The 20,258-nt window shown below is 38.8% G+C and overlaps 1 long non-coding RNA gene across 2 annotated transcripts in view; it reads right to left on the bottom strand.

Annotated features, from left to right (window-relative positions):
• The window catches only part of LOC108447568, a 25,694-nt gene extending 5,436 nt beyond the window's left edge, over window positions 1-20,258 (bottom strand). Inside the window, exons 1-3 of one of the 2 annotated variants that reach the window (XR_001863212.1) lie at window positions 20,231-20,258; window positions 16,088-16,846; window positions 1,293-1,369 (exon numbers count right to left, since the gene is read on the bottom strand). This is a non-coding gene — a long non-coding RNA (uncharacterized LOC108447568). Of the gene's footprint in view, window positions 1-1,292; window positions 1,370-9,425; window positions 16,847-20,230 lie in introns of those variants that run through there. The other variant, XR_001863211.1, reaches the window with a different exon arrangement.

Genomic DNA, 20,258 nt, shown 5'->3' with positions numbered 1-20,258 from the left:
GACCATCTGCTAAAACCAGGCCTCCTCTGGCGGGAGTCCAACACAAAGTAAACAGAGTTTCACAGCCAGATTTCAAACAGCAAAATAACTGAGAAATATGGCTCGCTGCTTCTGGTTTTCAAATTCAAAACACTGAAGTCCCTAGAAGCAAAAATCCTTTATGGATCCTAAGACCTCCTGGTTGCCAAAATGGATCCATTGCAGCTAACACTACGGAGAAAGTGCAGTGATGTAGCAATTTTAGTTAGTTACACCTAATTAGTTCAATTTATGCATTTGGTAATTTTTAAGATGATTTCTTTCTCAAGATCAGCGATGGAGAAAAATAAATTTGTTAAACTGGAGATTTCAGCTTGAAATATTTGTATGGGTAACAGTACAGAGAGAAGAGTTCTGAATCTTGCTACTGTACAATATTTTTCATGGTATAGGAGAGAGAGGAGGACTCAATGAAGTGTGAAAGATTTTTTAAAAGAACAGATTGCCATGTCTTTTAAAATAGGTCAAGTTTTTGGCCTAGTTTCCTTTAGAGCATCCCTTAAAGCAATGGGGTTGGAATATCCATGATAGTGCCATTGCTTTTTTTGTTTTTAGCCATGTCTGTGTGTGGGTCTAGTTGTAACACAGAAATGTTCCAGTGTAAAACTCTGATGGCAAAGACCACATATCTCCAGGAGTATTTGTGAACAAGTTACACTGAACAATAAAATCTCAGCAGTGGCTGCATTTCATCCTTATGGGTAATGTTATTCTGAAACAAGCGACTGAGAAAAAACAAACTGTTAAATAAGATCATGGCCAGTGAAGCCAAAACCTGCAGACACAAATCCTGTCAAACCTAATTTATTAACCCTCCAAATTTCAGGAGGGTTTGCACTGTTGTTTGCTTTCCATCTTTAAATTGATTAAATCAATTGATTAACTTGATTTAAGCAGAACGGAGAACTATAATAATGACAGGCAGACTGAAGATACACAAGATAGCACTTGTAAGAACAAACCAAGGCCACCTATGTTGAATGGAGATAAAATACAACAGTCAGCTGTCAAAACAAAAAGAATCTGTATGTGTACATTTAAATTCTGAAAAAGGATGTTCAAGATATTTAAAGAGGGAGGAAATTCTGCAAGTAATATTAATTAATATGGAATAAATACCATCTGTCTTCTTTGTACAGAGCAGTCTGGTGTGTATTTTAATGGCTGCGTCTTTGCTCTATGAACATAACAGGTATAATACATATGTATTTATTATGTTACATAGACTTAATTATTCCACATAATACACATACCAGTAATTGCAGGTGGCCTTAGTGCAGCTATATGGAGTGAGGCAGGACATGAGGAGGATTTCCTCCACCACAGAGACCTGAAAAAAGGCCAGATACAAATCAAGAGTGGTTGTGTCTGGAGACTACAAGGACAGGACTTGTCACTTTACCTGCTCTCCCCTGAGGCTGAGACGGGTGCTCAGCACATCCCTACTAAGATGCACATTTTTCTCCCCACTAAGCTGATCCCTAAGGGATAGTACCCTTCAGGCACAGCCATTTAGAATGTACCTTGTTGTGGTGAAACTCTGGATTGACCTACTGCACAGCCAATAGTAAACATCAGTTGGCTTACAGTGTTGTACAGTAATAAACACACTGAAGAGCTTGTCAATGCACACTTTGGGAAAGAAGTACAGTCTGGAACAACAGGGCCTGTGCACACACTTGGAATACAAAATTTTTGCAGGCTGTATACTTCATTATGAAAACTGTTTGTGATTCCAGTTAAGCTGTGAGTGAAGGCAATGCAAAGGCTTCTCTGGTATTCATCTCACTATAGTGTGGAAAGATAAATCAACCTTTAATAATGGAGACAGTTTTAAGAATACCTTTCTTTTAATGATTATCATTATTTTGCACAGAGATTTGTAGTTGTAACCACCATCATGAGTGGAACCTTTGTTTTGTACCTGATCCTACTCTACATCCTTTGCTGAGCAACCACTATGAGCTGTTACACACATGCCTTTGTGTGCACAGTTTGTGACATAAAAAGGCTCAAGAAGGAGAAAGAGGAACTTTCTCTTAGCAGAATATCACAAAATGCAGGAAAAGTCATCTAGAGAGCTCCTAAGGATTCTGACTTGTGAACAACTTTTTTTCACATACTACTCCCACTACTTCCTGTGAGACAAGAATATTACACACACAGGTTTGGTTTGAGTTTTCACACTGGCAGTTCCTCCCAATGCTGTTCATATATCAAAATCACTTTCACTTCATAAGAAAGCATAAATTCTTCCAATAATAATTCTAAGAATATTATTTTTGTCTGCTACACTTTAAATGATTGACAAAGATGCTGGGCAGATTTGTGATGCACTTGATATAGAGCAGGAAAATGTTAGTGGCTCTGCAATGATTGCACTTCCACTAGCTGGCAAAGACTTATCTTGAAAAGAATCTCACTGAAAAGTTTTCCTCAGCATGAATATGTGACAGCAGAATTACTCAGTAAGGAGTGGTGGACTAAATCTCATTAATTTATAATCTGGATCAAGGTGGGGAAAAGTCATATCATTTATTTGCATGAATTTATAAGGTTCACACAGAGTTTTACTCACCAGCATAGAGCTCAGTGGAGCAGAGACATTATACTCTCTTATCAGGGTGAAATATAAGAAATGAAAGATGGTTTATTTAGGATACTGTACAAAGGTCCAGATTTTTCATGCCTTCATCTGCCCTCATAAAGCACTGTGGGGTCCTGATGTCAGCAGCACATTCAGATTCCAGGTGCAAAACAGAAGCTGTGAGTGGAATGCCTGTTCTGTGGAACATGCAGAATAATTACACTGCATGCTAAAGTGAGGGAACTGGCTCAGCTCTCTGAAGGATGGGACTTTATTCTGTTGGGCTAAAGCAATCATCTGTGGGGTTGGAGCCAAGAACGTTGAAAAGAAAATGTTGTTCATAATCCATCTGGCTGAAATCTTATCCTATCTAAGCACTAGATGTAGTTCAGAGCCAAAATTAGACTATCAAGAGAGGTACCAGTCAGATGGGGATGAAGCCAGAAAGCTGTTGAGAGAACCTGGTCCCTGGGCAGATAAGAACATGTGAACAGGGTGACAGGAAAAGGCTGGGGAGCAGCTCCCATGTCAGATGAGCACGGCAGTGAATGAGTCAGCAGTGGTGGTTATGGTCTTCTCAGTACCTGTGGTCTTAACTGTGTTTGGGTTGGATGCTCAACCCAGCAAGAAACCCAGTATCAAATCAGTTCAGATAAGAGAATGGCATCCTTTATCAAGATGCTTTATCAATGTCTTAATTAGTGGAACAGTTCTGTATCACTACTCTTACAAATCAATACCGCATACAGCCAAGAAAGAAGCTGCTCCCACACTATCAGGTTTCTAACATTGCCCTAACAATTCAAAAGAAGAAAGAAAAAAAAGGTATAAAGTTCAAGACAAGAAGCACTTCATGTCCTCTGCTGTTTTTAAGTGAACCTAAGGGATGACTCATGTATTTAAATAACTTTTTAAGAAATATGTGTGAAATTATGGAAATTTACATAAAAAGCTGCCACTTTACAACTTATATGATCTGGGGATAGGAGGAAAGTGTGTAGCTTATAATTAATAAAATACTGGACTTTACTATTTGGGATGGTGCTCCGGGTTCTTCAGCATTTCTAATCTGAACAATTTCTAGTGGAGTGGCCCAGTTTACAAACCAGTACACTTTGCAGCTGGATCTTTTATACCACCATGCAAAGAGTAAAATAAATAAATTGGTAGGTCACCTTTAACTTGATTTTCCTGACACAAATAATTTTCTTTCCTTCATGAAGCAAGGAACAAATTTCTTTCAGCATTAAGAAAAAGGATGTAGGGGCAGCTTTCCCTCTGCTCACTTGCCTTAACTTTGAGAATGAATTGATCACATTTTGTTCATAAAAATTTCTCATGTTGGGGCATTTCTTTGTTCACTTCTTTTCTTAGATTTTCCCCTTTCAGTTTTTCAAAAGTCCTCTCCTCAAATTCTAGCAGAACCCAAGCTCAAAAATTTCAACCACAGTTTTAGAATATTGCTATTTACACAATGTTGTAAGGGCCAATTAGCCAAGTGTGACATCAGCCCAGAAGTAAGGCTTGTCTCAGATACAGGCTGTGTTCTGTCCACATGCAGGATGTAGGAAAAATACTGTTTAGTCCTTTTATTAACTTAGCAGGCACCCAACTTAGAGCTGTGCCTGTTCAGGCGTCTAAAAACAGTTTGCACTAACCGTGCCCTCTGGCTTCCTGGCAGGGCTACTCCCATACCAGTAACTTGATACGTTCACTCATGGTCACCATAACACCAGCCAAGCACATGGAAAGAAGATCTTTAGAAAATACTTCAATGGGTTAAAAAAACCAGCAGGTCTCAGCTACCAAAGCCATGTCTGGGATTCTTCCCTCTGCAACACAGAGAGACGGCTTGATACCTTCTGGCTGTTTGCTGCTTGAAGAGGAAAAGGATGATTGTGCAGATGGCAAGTTTGTGCACAGAAAATCTGTTTTCAGATTTGCACAATTGACTAGTTTGAGTTGCTTTATTCCTCCAGCACCAAGGTAAGGGAGGGGGTAGAAAGGTATCAGCTCTCCGAATGGCACATAGTTTGATTAACTAAACGTTACAGGCCTAGATTCTGCCCTCACCGCTGGTGCAGCTTAGAGGAGGTGATGCAGTTGCACAGCCATGTTAGAGGACAAACACTGTCATGGCACAGTTACAGAACTTTATTACTAGTAATTTAACTGTCAAAAAGGAAACAATATACTGCATAAATGCCTGGTAGGTGGTTAGAAAAGATTGTGGTTTTAACCTTATCCACAGTGTATTTAATCTCAAATTATAGATGTAGATATAGAACACACTGGTGTTACTTTTAAACATTGCAGACCTGCATCTCTGTAAGAGAGTAGGGTTTTTTTCTGATTTTGTGTTCATTTTGAGGGATTTCTTGAATAGAAATTTCAACAATCACAGCACACAGTTGTCTGTTGCAAAAAAATATTATTCTGCTTTTCAGCAATCTCCTCTCTTTCTGAAAGCATAGACAAATTAATGAAGGATAATCATAGCTTAGTCATAAAAACAATCTGTCAATATTTACATGGTGCTCTTTCATTTCTTGGTCTTTCTTTGCTGGTTTGATACTTCAGCTAAGCCCAGCATGCATCACCAAGCCCTGGATCTAATAACTTGGGAAGATGGTATTTTGAGATGCATTTGCATCAGCAAGAGAAAATCCAAAGGGAGTAAGGAGAAGTGTCCTCAGCATGATTCAAAATAATTGCTGAATGAGAGGTCAGGATATAATAGGATGAAAAAAAAATGCAAAGGAAAATAAAGCAGGCAGCCAGAATCCAACTGGTGAGTCTGGTGAGTTGAGCTGCTATGTGCAGCAATGAGAAGGTCTGTGGGTGCACTGGCAACTTCCTCAGACACTGACTGTAAAACTTTAAATTGATTTATACTTCTTTTCAAAAAAGATGCAGTTAATACATAGCTATGTCAGGTCCATTTAAAACTCCTCTGCTCATCTGGGGTTTTGGTATCACTCTTTAGGGGCCTAAAGAAATTCTCCTGAGAAAGAAAAGGATTGGACCTTGAAAACTCCCAGCTACAACAGCTGGTGCCACAGGCATTGTCTGGAAGAAGAGCAGTTTAAGAGCTATCAGATGGCTTTTCCATCTCACCGGCATTACAGCTTCATAGTTCTGACTTATTAGGGATCAAACACAGATATTGATAGCTATTTGAGCATAAATATGACTTCTCAGACCAGAAGTGGGGGCTTTCAGTGCGATAGGAGCGGGCCCACTGCTTTAGCAGGGCACTGAAGCAAGGCGAGTGAACGCTCAGACTCTTTTTCGTGGCAAGTACCTGAGTGCTGCTGCTGCTTCTGAAACCCAGCTGCTGTAGTATTGCAAAGAATAACTCAGAGCAAGTATGAAACCAAAAGTACTGCCACACAGACACGGCATATTTCTTTCAGAAGGTTTTTACCCAGAAGTATGGTTGTTAGCTATAAAAGTCTTTCTCATTCATGCTTTTTGGTTTTGGTTGGGGTTTTTTTTTCCATCATTCTTGCAAACCTGCTGCTTGGAGACTAAGCAAATAAATTTTATACATGGAACAGTTTTATCACAACTGATTAAATGAACATCCTCTTTCTTTCTTCACATTGAAAATACTTCTAAAGATTTTTACAGTTACTGGGGCTGGCAATAATTCACAGTCAGAGAAGGCTCTGAACACAGCATGATGGGGGTGCTTTCAGGGACAGCATACCTGAATTCACTTACTGAACTGGTGTCTGAATCCTCCAGTTCAGGGAACAAAAATATGACACACAGCTTCAAAGATCCCATAAATGGTTCCAAATAGTTTGTTTTCCAAATATTTCCAAGTGGTTTGCTTATTTTGAATTTCTGAGACACTTATGGATGACACAATCTTAGCATCAAATTATTGCCAAGTGTGCACAAGCCTCTTCCCAGAAGATCTGGCCCGGGGGTGAATAACGTGTTTGGTGCATTTGCAACACAATTACAAGGCAGAGGACAGAGCATGCATTGCCCTGCTCTGCAGTTTGCCTCAATTCAGACACTCTCAACTGGAGCTACTCGGGTAGAAGAAGCAGCTTTACAATTTTTCCCACAGTACACTTCCCTCCTAAAAATCTCCCACACAAGCATTCTTACTCCTGCAGCCCCATCAATGCTGGTGCCTGTGGGAGGGCTGGCACTTTTGGTACACGAACATTTGGACCCTCTATAGTGTCTGCTCTGCTCCCTTGAATACATTTGCACTTAATCAGAGCAACGTATGACAAAGGGTGGTCTGCTGTGAAAGGTACCCAGTGCACTTGGACTTAATATCCCCTCATTTCATGTGGATAATGATGCTCTTTCTTCCCCCCAGATTCTCTCTTTTCCTCAAAACTGCTGAGCGAGAAAGACTGGAAGTTCTGTCTGAGGAAACTGAAAACAATAAAAGCTATGGTCTACTTAGGAAAAGTGCTGTAAGAGAGCCAGGCTCTATATTATTATACTGTCCAATATATTGTAATAAAACATCATTAAAACTGAAACAGTTGAGTTCATTTTCAAATGGATAATGTGTGGAGATAAACATTCTTCAGATTATTCTCATTACTATTTTCACATACACTATACTGGTTTTCATATAAACACTGTATGATCTTATGTAGTATGTAGTCAAATAGCTGGAATCCATTAAAAGCATGCTCCAGCTGTGCAATCACTGTCCTCAAAAAGATGCATTTTTTACGTGTGGTTAATGCCAGAAAGAATCTACAGCTTCAATTATGAGAACATCAAAATATGTTGTTTATTGCAGAAAAAAAGCATTTGCAGCAATTTAAAATATCCAGTCAACACCACACTGCTAAATCTAGATAATAGAAATCCCAGAGAAATTTGAGCTAAATCTGTCTGGATTATAGCCATGGGATTATCTGAATGCTAAATTACTGTATATGTTTAACTCACAAACATGAGCACAGACAGTATAGGAATATGGATGACTATGCAGATCGCAATAAAACCCATCCCCACGGGACTTTTTCATACAGTAGGTAAACAACTCCTCTCAATTTATCAAGCATTCTGGATTGAATTAACGCTGTCATTTACTTTGCTGTTGCTGTGTAGAGGAATATGGTTTAACAGGAACAGCTTTAGCACTAGAAAAATAACAAAGGTTTTCTCTGTGCACCCTTCACAACATAGAGAGAGCAAGAATATTAATTGGCTGTGTTTGTATAACTGAATTAAAGAAAATACAACGGCTGTTTAGCGTATAATCAGAAAACCAAATTATATGCAATATTGAAAGAAAAGATTAACCCTGATTGTCTTATTAAACCTTCCTTTCCCCTCCCCCCTTGTTTACACACCAGTGTTTCTGGCTTTCTAAGGATAAACGGTGAATGAACCTGGACTGACCTGACACACAGCATCTCTCAAACTTTCCCCCGGATGATTCACACATATGTGAGCTGGGACAAAAAAAAGCAAAGAGGAAAAAGGCAGGGTACTGTACAGGCTGAGCAAATTTGGAAGAGGTGAGACTGTCCAAGTGTGCCATGCCCAATTCCCTCCTCCACTGCAAGCGCACAGCTACTGATTACAAACACACATTCCTTCCCTTGCCAGTTTAGCTCGGTTTGACAACTGCAAGTGAAATTAGCTTCAGTCCTGTTCATGCGGGAATTATTGTCATCCTTATTCATCTATCCCAATGTAGTAGTTTTTCTTGCTCTGTGGTGCTTTATTTGCTATTTTGTGTGGCCATGCTGTGTGCCAATGCACGGTGCAGCTCCGTGGTACGGGAAGCAGTCAGGAGGCCTTTCCTGGGGAAGAAGGCTAGACAGTAATTGCTGCTTCCTGTGAACAGCTACCAGCTGATGTAGATATGGCCACTTTCATTTCCCTCTTTCTCATTCAAATAATATTTGTAGCTCTGTAAACAGATGAAATGTAATTTTGGATCCTGGGAAACCATCAATATAATCCTTTGGTCAAAGTACGAACAAACAAACAGATCAGTCTTAGCCAGGGAGTTCAGCTGAATCCAGATTTTAAGATATATAGTTTTTGGCAGAAAACAAATTCTGGTAAGTCACCAAAACCTCGCTTTTTTACTGAGAAAGAGGGATTATTATGAATAAATGCCATGGAAATTTGGGCATGATAGCTGTTATTGTCAAACCATGCGCATGTGCCAACACATCGCAGTGTCAGCACTCTGGTGTTTGAGATAATGAAACGCCCGTTCCATTCTTCAGTTTTTCTCCCTCTACCAAAGGAGCGATTTCTCACTATTTCTGCCACTATTTTGTCTGCTTTAGTGATGAATGTCTGAAAACCAGCTGACCTACAACACAAAAGTTTGGTTGTTACATGAACTGTCTGTGGACTAAAGCTCTCATGAAGCTGAACCAGCGGTGGCAACAATGAGATATTTTAAGAGTAAAAGCTTAAAGTCACCTAGACACAAATATCACAGCATGACTGCAAAGCTGAGTTAATGAGCTCAGGTCTACCCTGTCTCAATGACTGCAATATGCATTGCAAAAACTCCAGATCACACAGCACCAGTCCCAAAGTGGGTCTCTGCATCTTAGCCTCCGCCACAAAAATTACATACAGAATAGAAAAACTTGACAAATAGATAAGGCAAGTGAAGGAATGCAGGTAGAAAACAGTTAACATAAACACTTTTTTACAAATTGAGCTAAACTCATGTAAAAAAGTAAATTCTAAAAGAACTTGGAAAGAGACCGTACTGTTTCATACCATGTTACTAACTCAAAGGATAAATAATTTGACAAACTGAAACATTACAAACAGATTTAAAGCAAAATAAGAAATATTTTTTAATTTCAAACAGTACAGCATAGCCGTAGTTAAAACAATAAAATAGGGTGCCTCATATTACTTGCAGGAACTAGATATGCTTCTCAGATCTCTTACATATTCATTACGAAATTTGTTCTACTGTAGCGCAGACACAATTTAAACTATTCCCTCTGCCAGGAGAAACCAAGCTTTAAAGGCAAATATTAACTCAACTAGCATGGCTTTCTGGAAAAATAAATATATTTTGATTAGTGTGAGCAGTATTTCAGAAGATGGATCAATTTCCAGTCAAAAAGAAATGAACAAATCTGATTCAGCAACCTAGTTAGGTAACAGCTCACATGCTTATTACTATATAGGAGCTTAACCACTTTCCTGAAACAGAGTTCCAACATTAGAATGAATCTCCAACAAAACTCAAATCTTTGTTAGATGAAATCTAAAAAATATTATGCAAGTTGGGAAAACTATATTTTCAGGTTTACACAAGTATTTCTTTCTTCAGCATAGCCCCTTCAGGTGGACAAATGCCTTTGTCACTCGGGTACCTTTGTAAAACTCTGCTGACATAAACCTGGGCGCTGCTCTGTGAAACACTGAATGCTCAGACACACAAGCAGCCGGCACTTTCAAAAAGTTGTTCAACACAGCCCAGAAAAGAGGAAGTTAATTTTCATTTCCTGTTGGACAGCTGACCACATAAAGAAAAACATAATTATACATAGCATGGAATAACATTACATGCAGCTTCATGGTTAATGTCAACACAGTCGGAAAGGCTGGAAATTAAACTACAGCCTTAGTGGAGGTGGTTTCTCTCCTACAGGCCAGCACTTGCTCATGGTGCTAGAGGAGCACAGAGAAAGGATGCATGATTGCTGTTAATGCTGTACTGACTTCAAAAATAAAAAGGAAAAATGAACTTATTTTTTACTGCCATTACCTGCTTTTTTCTTCTTTCACAAGCAATACATTACAAAGATTTTTGAAGGCCTTAATTTTCCACTGTGTGCTGGTTAAGTGATTTCTTCTCTTCATGTGCTTGATTTGAAAGAGTCATCAAGCAAACTTCCACTAACTCTGCTCATTGCTACTCACAACTTGGGTGCTCAACTCTTAACAGCTCTCTCTTTGCTGTCCCAGCCTGACTTTGGAGACCCTTTCTTTAGATCATTCACCAAGGCTAAATGAGCTCTGACAACCCTTTCTGGGGATCTGTTTTCCTTTTGCTCAGTTCGTGTGATCTCTAGCATCATCTCCCAAATCAGCCAGAGAAAGTTCATTCTCTGATTTCCTCTGCACATGGGACAGACAGTATTGTACGGTGCCTCAGGCCAGTGAATGGAGCAGAAGAACACAGGAGTAACTCAGGCCTGCTGCAGAGTTGTTAGACAGCAAGAGAACAGAAACCAGGCACACTGTGAGCAAGCCCCTGAGAGTCTGATACTGTCTCAGAAACTCCTCTGCTAGACTGGGTTGTACAAAATAATACGATGATTTTATTGTATTCAGTATCTCCTTAACCTGATTTTAGTTTAAAACTACTCCACTTCTACTTGAACTACTAATCTTCTAATATTTAAAAAGAGGAGAAAGATTAATTAATAGACTTCAGCAACTTTCCATGACCAGCATCACACTTTTAACACATTACTTTTAACTAGATAGTTCCTAGGAAAAGTCTTGATGTTTGTTGCCACTGAATGCATTAAAATTCATGTCAGAGATAATGACTTCCTCTATAAACAGTGCATTTACAGTGAGTACAGTAGCTTTTCATGCTTCACAGTATCAGCTGTGGGGGTTTTTAGTGCACTTTTGGACTAATTTTGCATTAAGGCTATCTTCTGCTATACAGCTGTTAGTTCAGCCTGGTTAAGAAATGATAGGCAGGTGATCCTCACAGAAGTGAAATCGTCATTCTGGAGGTATCAGTTTATGACAATCTCAGTCCAGAATTTATAATTTTAAGTTTTAATTCTACTTAAGTATCTTTTAAGACTCATTTTACAATGAAAATATGTACTACAGAATTATGCTTATAACCAGAGCTGTTCAATAAGCATTAAAAATTATTAAATGCAACTTTACACTTAATGCCAAGTGTCAATTTTTCAATTTATTGATACCAGCAATAATTTTGCAATTAATATTTTCACTCTTCAAGCTATCTCTTTACAGTAAGAATTCAACTTTTCTTTTATCACAAACATTTGCTTTTATCTCTACATTCCCCTTGCTGCTTCTTATGCAATGGCATGATCTTGCAAAATCTGAGCTGCCAACACTGAAGAAGAATGTCCAAATCTAAGTAAACAAAATAGCTGTTCCAATGGATCTTTTTATTTTCATCAGGTTTTAGGGAAAAGAACCCACCACCTAGTCTTTGAACTTCACCTTTGGAGTGCTCTTTTTACTCAGGACAGCAAAAGGTGTAAGAGTTGAATTCATTCAAAATTAACTTCAGCCAGTGTTTTATTCTCTCCTACCTTCTTATCTAAAGGTTCAGAACACTTGAACACAGACATTCACTTAATAATGCTAATAAACCAGTTGACAACAAATTTTAAAGGATTGAAGAGTCATTTATCTGTTACTACAATGTTTGTATATCTGTCCTAAAACACTCAATGAATATACAACACCTAAATTAAGCAGGGATTAATCTTTGTTTGAGAAAGAAAACAGTAAGGAGTGATGGGATGGAAGCAAGGGAATTTTCCCATTTTATTTGCATATGCAACTAATACATTTTGTATTTATGTACTTGTTTTTGTTACAGATTTGAAATCTTAAATACTTTGGTTTTGTTTGGTTTTTTTTCACAGAAGACTTTCTCCACTAACTGTTACCTCATGAGGCACAAATCCTGGGAAAACCTGAGTTGCAATAAGGGAAAAAAACCATTTTGACCACACAACAGAAATCTTTAAAGCTCTGTCAGATAGGTCTAGCCTCGGAATTGAGCTCAATGTTCAGTCTGGGGTTATTTTTGCCATAGATAGTTTCTTCATAGGACAGATGTTTCCCTGTGCCTGAGTGTCCCATAGTGGTTATACTGCAATCTTACCTCTGCATTCCATCCCACAAAGCAATTCCCATTAGAGAAATTCTGCTCTAGTGTAAGCTAACTTGCACCTTACTACTAAGGCTGACTGCTGAGATGATAACCCGGCAAGTTTAATGAACACATTCAATATATGCATCTCCCAAAAGACTCAGTCCAATTTGTGTTCATGTATAGAAAACAAAGCCTCTGTGCTTTTCCTGGTGACTGTGCTCACATCACAGATGTTCCCTAATGCTGTACTTGGATCTTGAATCTGAGGGACTTCTTAGAGTGCTCTGGGGCATCTGCAGCAAGAGCTGACTTCAATAGAAATTATGGGGCTCAGCATGCCTAAAAACTAGGCCTTGTATTTTTAAAAGCTATCAAACATTCTGTTGTTAAAATAACATCTCTTTTTAGTGTGGCAGTACAACAAAAAGAAACCTCCTATGAATTTCTGCTGGTTCTGCAAAAACAACAATTGCTGTCGGCATTTGTTTATGAAAACAGGCAAAAGATAACAAACCAGCCTTCTCCCCCAAGCTGACAGGGAGCTGCACATCTTTTCCTCCAGCTAGCGAAAAAGTTCCTACCTCCCATAAGCCAAAAAACTTTTCAGTGCAGTTTAATACACAAACAAGTCATGTGTATGCATACTGGGGGTTTACACAGGGGCACAGTGCTTGACTTTTAATTCCTTTTCTTATACTGGCACAAGTTTTCTCACAGAGAGCAGGCATTATTAGGGACGCCAAGGCCTGAACTGGCACTACAGACTCAACGAGCACTTCTTTTATCAAGCAACACAGTATGCACAAAAACATGTGTGATTCTAGTTTAAGGCTAACATTGGATGTTAACATTGGCACATTGAAAATGTTAGAACTTGTTTGTACTTGATACATAGTATTAATTTGCTTGGCCATAGCCCACTATAGTCACTGAATATTTCAGAATATTTCACTGAACGAAAAATTAATAAAAACATGCAATTTGATAGTAAAGGCCAGATCTGTTGTGGTGTTGTCAACACAGCAAAGTAACTTTGAAAGCCCTCACCTGCATTCACCCTTGATATACATACTCAAATATATAACGTGGCAAATCCCATGAAAGCAACAGTATAAAATGCTTTTTCCAAATGAATTTACGCTGTGTAGCAGAACATAATCTTCCAAGTGGAGAGGAACTGGATGCAGGTGATGACACACCTATGCAGATAAAATATTCATAATGAGCACAAGAGTATTTGGCTCTTTCAGTCTCTGGGGTTTTGGTTCTAAATACTCAGTTGGGTTTCTTACTGACAACAGCAGGGACAGAAACAATAAATGCAGCCCAGCAATGAACGCTGTAATGAAGAGGAATAGCATGGAGAGATTTGCACTTGCTACTGTTATAACTGCAGGGCCCTGCATCTAGGTGACAAGATTGTTTCTTTTTCCAAATCTACCCTGTTAATTGAAAGCCTCTCTGTTGAAAATCAGTGATTTCTTAAAAGCACCTTGGTAGCTCTCTTTAAGTCAGGAGGGGTTGTCTTCCTTAGACAGAGATCTAAGATGTAAAGTGACAGTCTTTTGGAATTTCAGTGATCAAATATAGTGGGAAAAATTCAGTTTAATTTTGTTTCTAGTTTGCAATAAGTAAAATTAAATTTGTGGAGGAGTCACTGATCTGTTTCAACTCATGTTGCCTTTGTTTAAAACAGGATGAGGAAATGATCTCATTTAGGGAAAAACTGTATACTTCCAGAGCAGACCAATGAACAAAAACTATCTGGTAGGAGGGTCTAAGAAGTAGATTTTGGTCCATGAGTGACATACAAAATTCTTTCCTTTTTTCTATGTAACTTCACACATGACAGTGTTTCAGGCAGGAAATGGCGTAAGATTTCCATTTGCAGTGAAATGAAAGGTCACTCTGTAGCTTTGGGAACAAGCTTGGAAAAGCCTTAGCATATGTTGCAGCAGCCCTCTAAGGGTACCCTCCATTAGAAAGGTTGCCTCTTACACAGTAGGAGGAATTTGCATCATCAGTGAAAGGTATTTCTCCTTTACTTTGACATTGCCATGTTCTCAAATCCTCTGAACCTCTATACTGGAGGACCATCTGCTTTTTTAAAAATTTTCCACATGGCAGACCATCGCATTGATAAACTAACTTTTTTTTTTCCAAAAATACCAGCTACCACAACAACAAAAAAATCATACAATTGTCACAACAACCTGATAATATTACAGTGGCCACTTTGAAGAGTGGTCTGAAGAGTATTTGCCAAACCTTTTGATCCCTAGTAATCAGAACAGAAGTGCCCAAAATCCAGAGATTAAAGGATTAGGCCTCAAGAAAGACTTGTGGTATTTCAAGAAAATGTGACTGATGCTCACCACTTATTTTTTACAGTACTGATGAGATTTAGTGTTTAAGGTCCTTTCCTGTTCAGACATAAAAGCTGCTGTAATCAGAGTATTACTAGGGAAAACTACTCTGGTTGGGGATTCAATATGTTTAAATTGTTGAGCCAAGGTTATTGTTTGGATTAGGTTAGGAAGGATGACACTGAAATAAGTAAGCCCCCATAGTGCAGTGAAGCAGAGAAGAACAAAGAAAAATGTTTATATTTTTAAATAGGAATCTGGATAGCACAAGTATGCTGGTTATAGTTATATTAAAAAAAAAAAAACATTAGACCAGCCTAGAAACTAGGTATTGTATATGTCTACACAAGTACTAGAAATAGAAAAAAAAAACCCAAACATTTCCATGGCACTGAAATCTATATGAAAGCAAAACTGGAGACACTGGAGATGGAAGAGACTTAATAGGTCAGCCTGCCCATCCCCCAGCTCTGTTGTCCCTCAAAATCTGTGTACCTGGCTCCCACATACCTCCCTGACTTCTGCCACACAAAACTTGGCATACACCACTGACATCCATCAGGGTTATCCTGCCAGGAAACAAAAGATACCAGGGTATAGTGGTGCAAAACCAGCTTAGTGTCTGTAAGTAAGGGCTAAAAAACTTGCACGGACTTCATGTATTCAAACAGCAGCTTTTTTACAGGAGATCCATGGCTATGAATAATACTTGGTCTTCTTCATATTTCAGGGAGCCATTAGAGATGCATGAGAAAATATCAGCACAAAAATATGTTCCAATATATAATCACGCCATTTCAAACACCATTGGATTATTATTACTGATTAGGGGGAAATATCCAACAGCTGTCTGGGGAATTCCCTCGACATCTGGATTATTGATTTAATAGCTATATATTGTCTAGATCCTACCATTCCACTAATGTTTGAAAATACTGTACACAAGTTTTTGGGTTTTTTTCCCTATGATTGCACAATAATAATGTATTTTAGTCTGATTTTTAGGTGAATTCGAGATTAGTTATTATACACTCCACACAACAGAAATATGAAATAGCAATTTTATCTTTTAAAGTAAAAACCAAGATAAGTATTTAAAGCTAACAAGAAAAAAATAATCAAAAAGCAAAACAAACAAACAAACAAAAAACCAACCGCAAACCAAACCAAACCAACCAAAACCCATCCAGGTTTCCAGAAATCTGCTAAGTATTAAATTCCACTTACAATTCATTCCAAAATTCTGCTCTTCCCTCTCTCCCCTCCCGGAAATTGGAACTAGAAAAATGAAGGAGAAATTTAAGGTAGGGAAACTATTCAAGGGTGAAGTGGCTGTAATGGTTACAGTTGCTTAGGTTACAGTGATATGCTTTGGATTTGACATCTTCTGTTGCACACTCAGAATAAATAAGTAAACAAACAACTGCCTGCTAGCTTGACGTTATTTGCCTTCATGTGTGAGCGCTGCAGTCAGCCTGTCTCTGGTTTCCTTCCTTGTGGCTAGGCTGAGCCTGCACAGGCTGTGGGGTTTGTGCAGTGTGAAGCTCCCTGTGCATGCCCTTCTTGGAGGAGGATGCTGTGAAGAGCAGCTCACGTCACGACGACCAGAGACGTGGCAGCGATGCAATGGAGCAGCCCCGTGGCAACACACACCCCTGCGAGGGCTCAGCGCTCTGCTCTGGAGCCCCGTGCCTGGAAACAGGGCTGCTCACTGAGGGAAGCACCAGTTCTCGGGCCTGAGAGAGGAAATATGGTGTGGGAAACAGTCCTTCTGGGGCTGCCTGGCCCGGAGCACGGTAATCTAAGCAGTAAAAACGGTCCTGGGCAAACAAACTTGCTGACAAGGAAGCATGGAACATTTTGAGTCATACTGCCTTGGTGAAGCATCCCTCTTCCCTAGGATGGAGGTACAGCAGGCAGCAGCAAGTCCTATGAAAGACTTTTTCTTCTAGAAGTGGAATCAACAGCTGTACAAATGAGAGAGGCCTGTAGTAACAGAAGGTAAATCAAATTTAGCTCTACCACATACCAAAGACAATATATAGCCCTTAATGTGATTCGTGGTCTAAAAATAATATGCATTTGTAGCATCTATATGTGCTATTTATTTGTTCACAACGGGCCTTAAAATAAAAAAAACCACAAAAACAAAGAGCTTGCGCCAGGGTATCAGCTGTTATCTCTTTGGCCTGATACATTTGCAACGATTTTTATGGAAGAAAACACTGTGCCAAACCACTACTGTTCCTCTGTTTCTGACAAGTAAGGTGATATACAGTGAAATCCTGTCATTGCCCCTCCCCATTGATAGTTTTCTAGGTCTCTACTAAGTATCACAACTTTTATGAAATGAAAGGAAAATTCTGTGTAATGAATCTCTAAGCCAATAAGAAGGTATTATGAAGAAAAATTGTGTCTAAAAGCATGAAGATAATAGGCTCATATAAAAATTTCATGCCTTTGTATTTTTGTTGAAGGAGGAAAGAGAGATCACAAAAAGTGTGCCTGTGGAAGGAAGAGGGCCATGGGTAACAACTAAATAATGCATGTGCTGTGGTTTAATCAAAAGTAAACACTGTATATTGATCCTCAGCAGTCCTCTGCAGTAAACTATTCTAACATCCCAGCAGCTACACACACCCTTCTGTCCCAAACCACTCCTAGCAGCTTTACTTTTCTTCTGTTCTCTATCCTATCTCCTCCTTTGCTGGAAGAAAAACAAAGGCAACATAGTGAACAACTTCATTTTGAATCTAATGTTTCTGTTGGAGTAATTTAATTCTGGGATCTTATAATCCTCAGAAAATAAAAATTGAAACACTTGAAAAATACGGAATGATGATGTACTACTCTATGATGTACTACTCTAATCACTACTGTAATCACGAGGTCCCTAGAAAGAGGTCCCAAGTACAGCTCGTTATGATCACAAATATCACTCTGGTCAAAACCTGTCTCTAACCTGCTGTACACTTCACCTCAAAATGACAAAAACATTTTCATTTTACAGTCACTATGTTTGAGTCAACCCTTAAAAATGATTAAACGGAAAATGGGAATTTGCTAACAAATATTGTTGGCTAAATCTAATACCATTTACCAATGCTATGCTTTCAAATGCCTTTTTTTTTCCCTCCAAATAAATACTGAGATAAATTTTCCTATCTCCGTATGTATCTTCCTATTGGTTGGGGTCTCTAATATAAGCCTATTCTCTACCCAGTTACCAACTATGTATTAGAGAATTAACCACAACTGTTAAGGTCACATCAGGTCAACTTTAAAGTGATAAAACCTTAATGGAGTAAGGGATCAAGAATGTAACGAAATCTCTTATTTTTTCTAATTTTGTTTTCTACATCTCTGGAGAAATGCTTCAAAGTTCACTAAGAAATACATATCCAAATATACTGATCTTATAATATTATTTCAAATATTGAATTCTAAATCCAATTGATATAATATTTCCAAAAATAAATCATATTAAATAAATCATGCTGTGGATCTTAGAAATATTGTGCAAATCTGCAATCCTAAAATGTACATATGTTATTAATCCCAGGGGGTTTTAAACAAGAAGAACCTTGTTTGCTGTGTTTGTTAACATACTTAATAATTTATGATATAATAAATTACCCCTCTTTTGTTTATTAAGTCTTAGCTAAAAGCTGGCTAGAAAACCTGTTGCTCTAATCTCTCTAATCTCAACCAGTGATTTTGTTTCCTCAGTATCTAACTAGCAGAGATCTTCTAGCTAATACTTTTGGCATTTTAAGGTGTCATGCTTTTGTAGCTATTTCGTACAAGAACTTTAAAACCAGTAAAGACATTAATAAGACAATATTTTAGTTCTGCAAAAAGAAATAGTACTTTTGGGGAAAAAAAGTTCCTGTTTGGAAAGAGCATATTTCTCCTCTTAGCTTTCATCCTGCCAACCTTTGTTTCCTTCTCTAGTTCCCCTGTTTCTCTTAAAATCCCCCAGGATGTCACTAGAGAGGTTTCTAAAATGTGGCTTTGGTTATGATGTGTTAATGTCTCATAGAATCTACAATTTATTTCTTAACAAAATCTGTCTTTTCCCTGTGGAGGTTAAATCTCTACTATTGACCTCATCCTTTTTGTTTTTCCAAACCAAAAGCACAAATTATGGAGTTTAATTCTGGTTTGGTTTTGGTTTTTTTTGGTTTTTTTTTTTTAAATGCCACCATTAACCTCTTGCTATTCTTTTTAGTAAAAACACAAAAATTATGGAAATGGACTGACTTCTTGATAGATCACTTTTTTCAAAATCCCCATAACATTTTGCATAGGCTCACTGTTTTCCCCATGTGTCAATACTTTTGATTCAACATTAGTGTTAAACACTTTCATTTTCTATATTGGTATTTCTATTTTTTGCCTTCCACTAATCACATTTGTCCTTTCATTTCACCTTATTTATCCCATAACATTGCCTGTCTCAATGCTCAAAATCTCCAAGTATTTCTTCTGTCTCGCAAGTAATACTTCTGCAGAAATCCTTCAGCACAGACCTTTTATTTCCAGCCAGCTAAGCCCTTCTGATTTCCCTTGTGCAGATCTCTTAATTAAAATCATATACAGCCCACGTAACTCAGTATTGAACTATGTTATTCTTGCTCTATAGATATCTCGTGCAGGACAGTTGGCCTGCTGTCACATGGAGTAGCACAATCCGCTAGGAACTTGGGAAAGGACATGGGAGTGAATGAGCAGATGAGTGGGCAAGTAACCTGCAACCTCCTTCGTGGTGCTGAGCAATGGGACACGAGGCAACGGGCAGAAACTGACACACAGAAAGTTCCAGCTGAACTGAGGAAGAACTTCTCCGCTGCGCAGTGAGAGAGCACTGGAACAGGCTGCCCACAGAGGGCGTGGAGTCTCCCTCACTGGAGATATTCCAGAACCATCTGGACTCAATCCTGTGCCACGCGCTCAGGGATGACCCCACTGTGGTCCCTTCCAACCTGACCTGTTCTGTGTCTCTCAGACTTCGTGACAGACCAGAGTGGAAACAGGCTCATGGGTGATTGGAGGAGAAATGTAGCACAATCAAGCTCTGTGGGGGTGAGGGACAAAAATAATGGAGGGATTCAAACCAGTGGTGGAGGACGAGACTAAAACCAGGCGACAATCACAGAAAAGTGGGTACAGGAAATGCAGAGGCATGACAGCACCGTAGAGCTATAGAGAGGGTGGCACAGTTGCCGTCATGCCGCAAACAGGAGTTTAATGCACTGAAATGAGGGGACGCTGGCAGGACAACGTCTAGCAAGTCCAGAAGGGCTGTAATAAATATTTATTACACTAACAGTTGTAATGGCCCCTCAGCCCTTTTCACCTGCCCCTCACCTGAATCCGTGGCAGCCCAGCACCATGC

The sequence above is a fragment of the Corvus brachyrhynchos genome, unplaced genomic scaffold (genome assembly GCF_000691975.1).
Source record: "Corvus brachyrhynchos isolate BGI_N302 unplaced genomic scaffold, ASM69197v1 scaffold200, whole genome shotgun sequence".
In the NCBI taxonomy this organism is placed as follows: Eukaryota; Metazoa; Chordata; class Aves; order Passeriformes; family Corvidae; genus Corvus; species Corvus brachyrhynchos.
The sequence above is the reverse complement of the archived record's forward strand: the minus strand, read 5'-3'. Positions and strand labels throughout refer to the sequence as shown.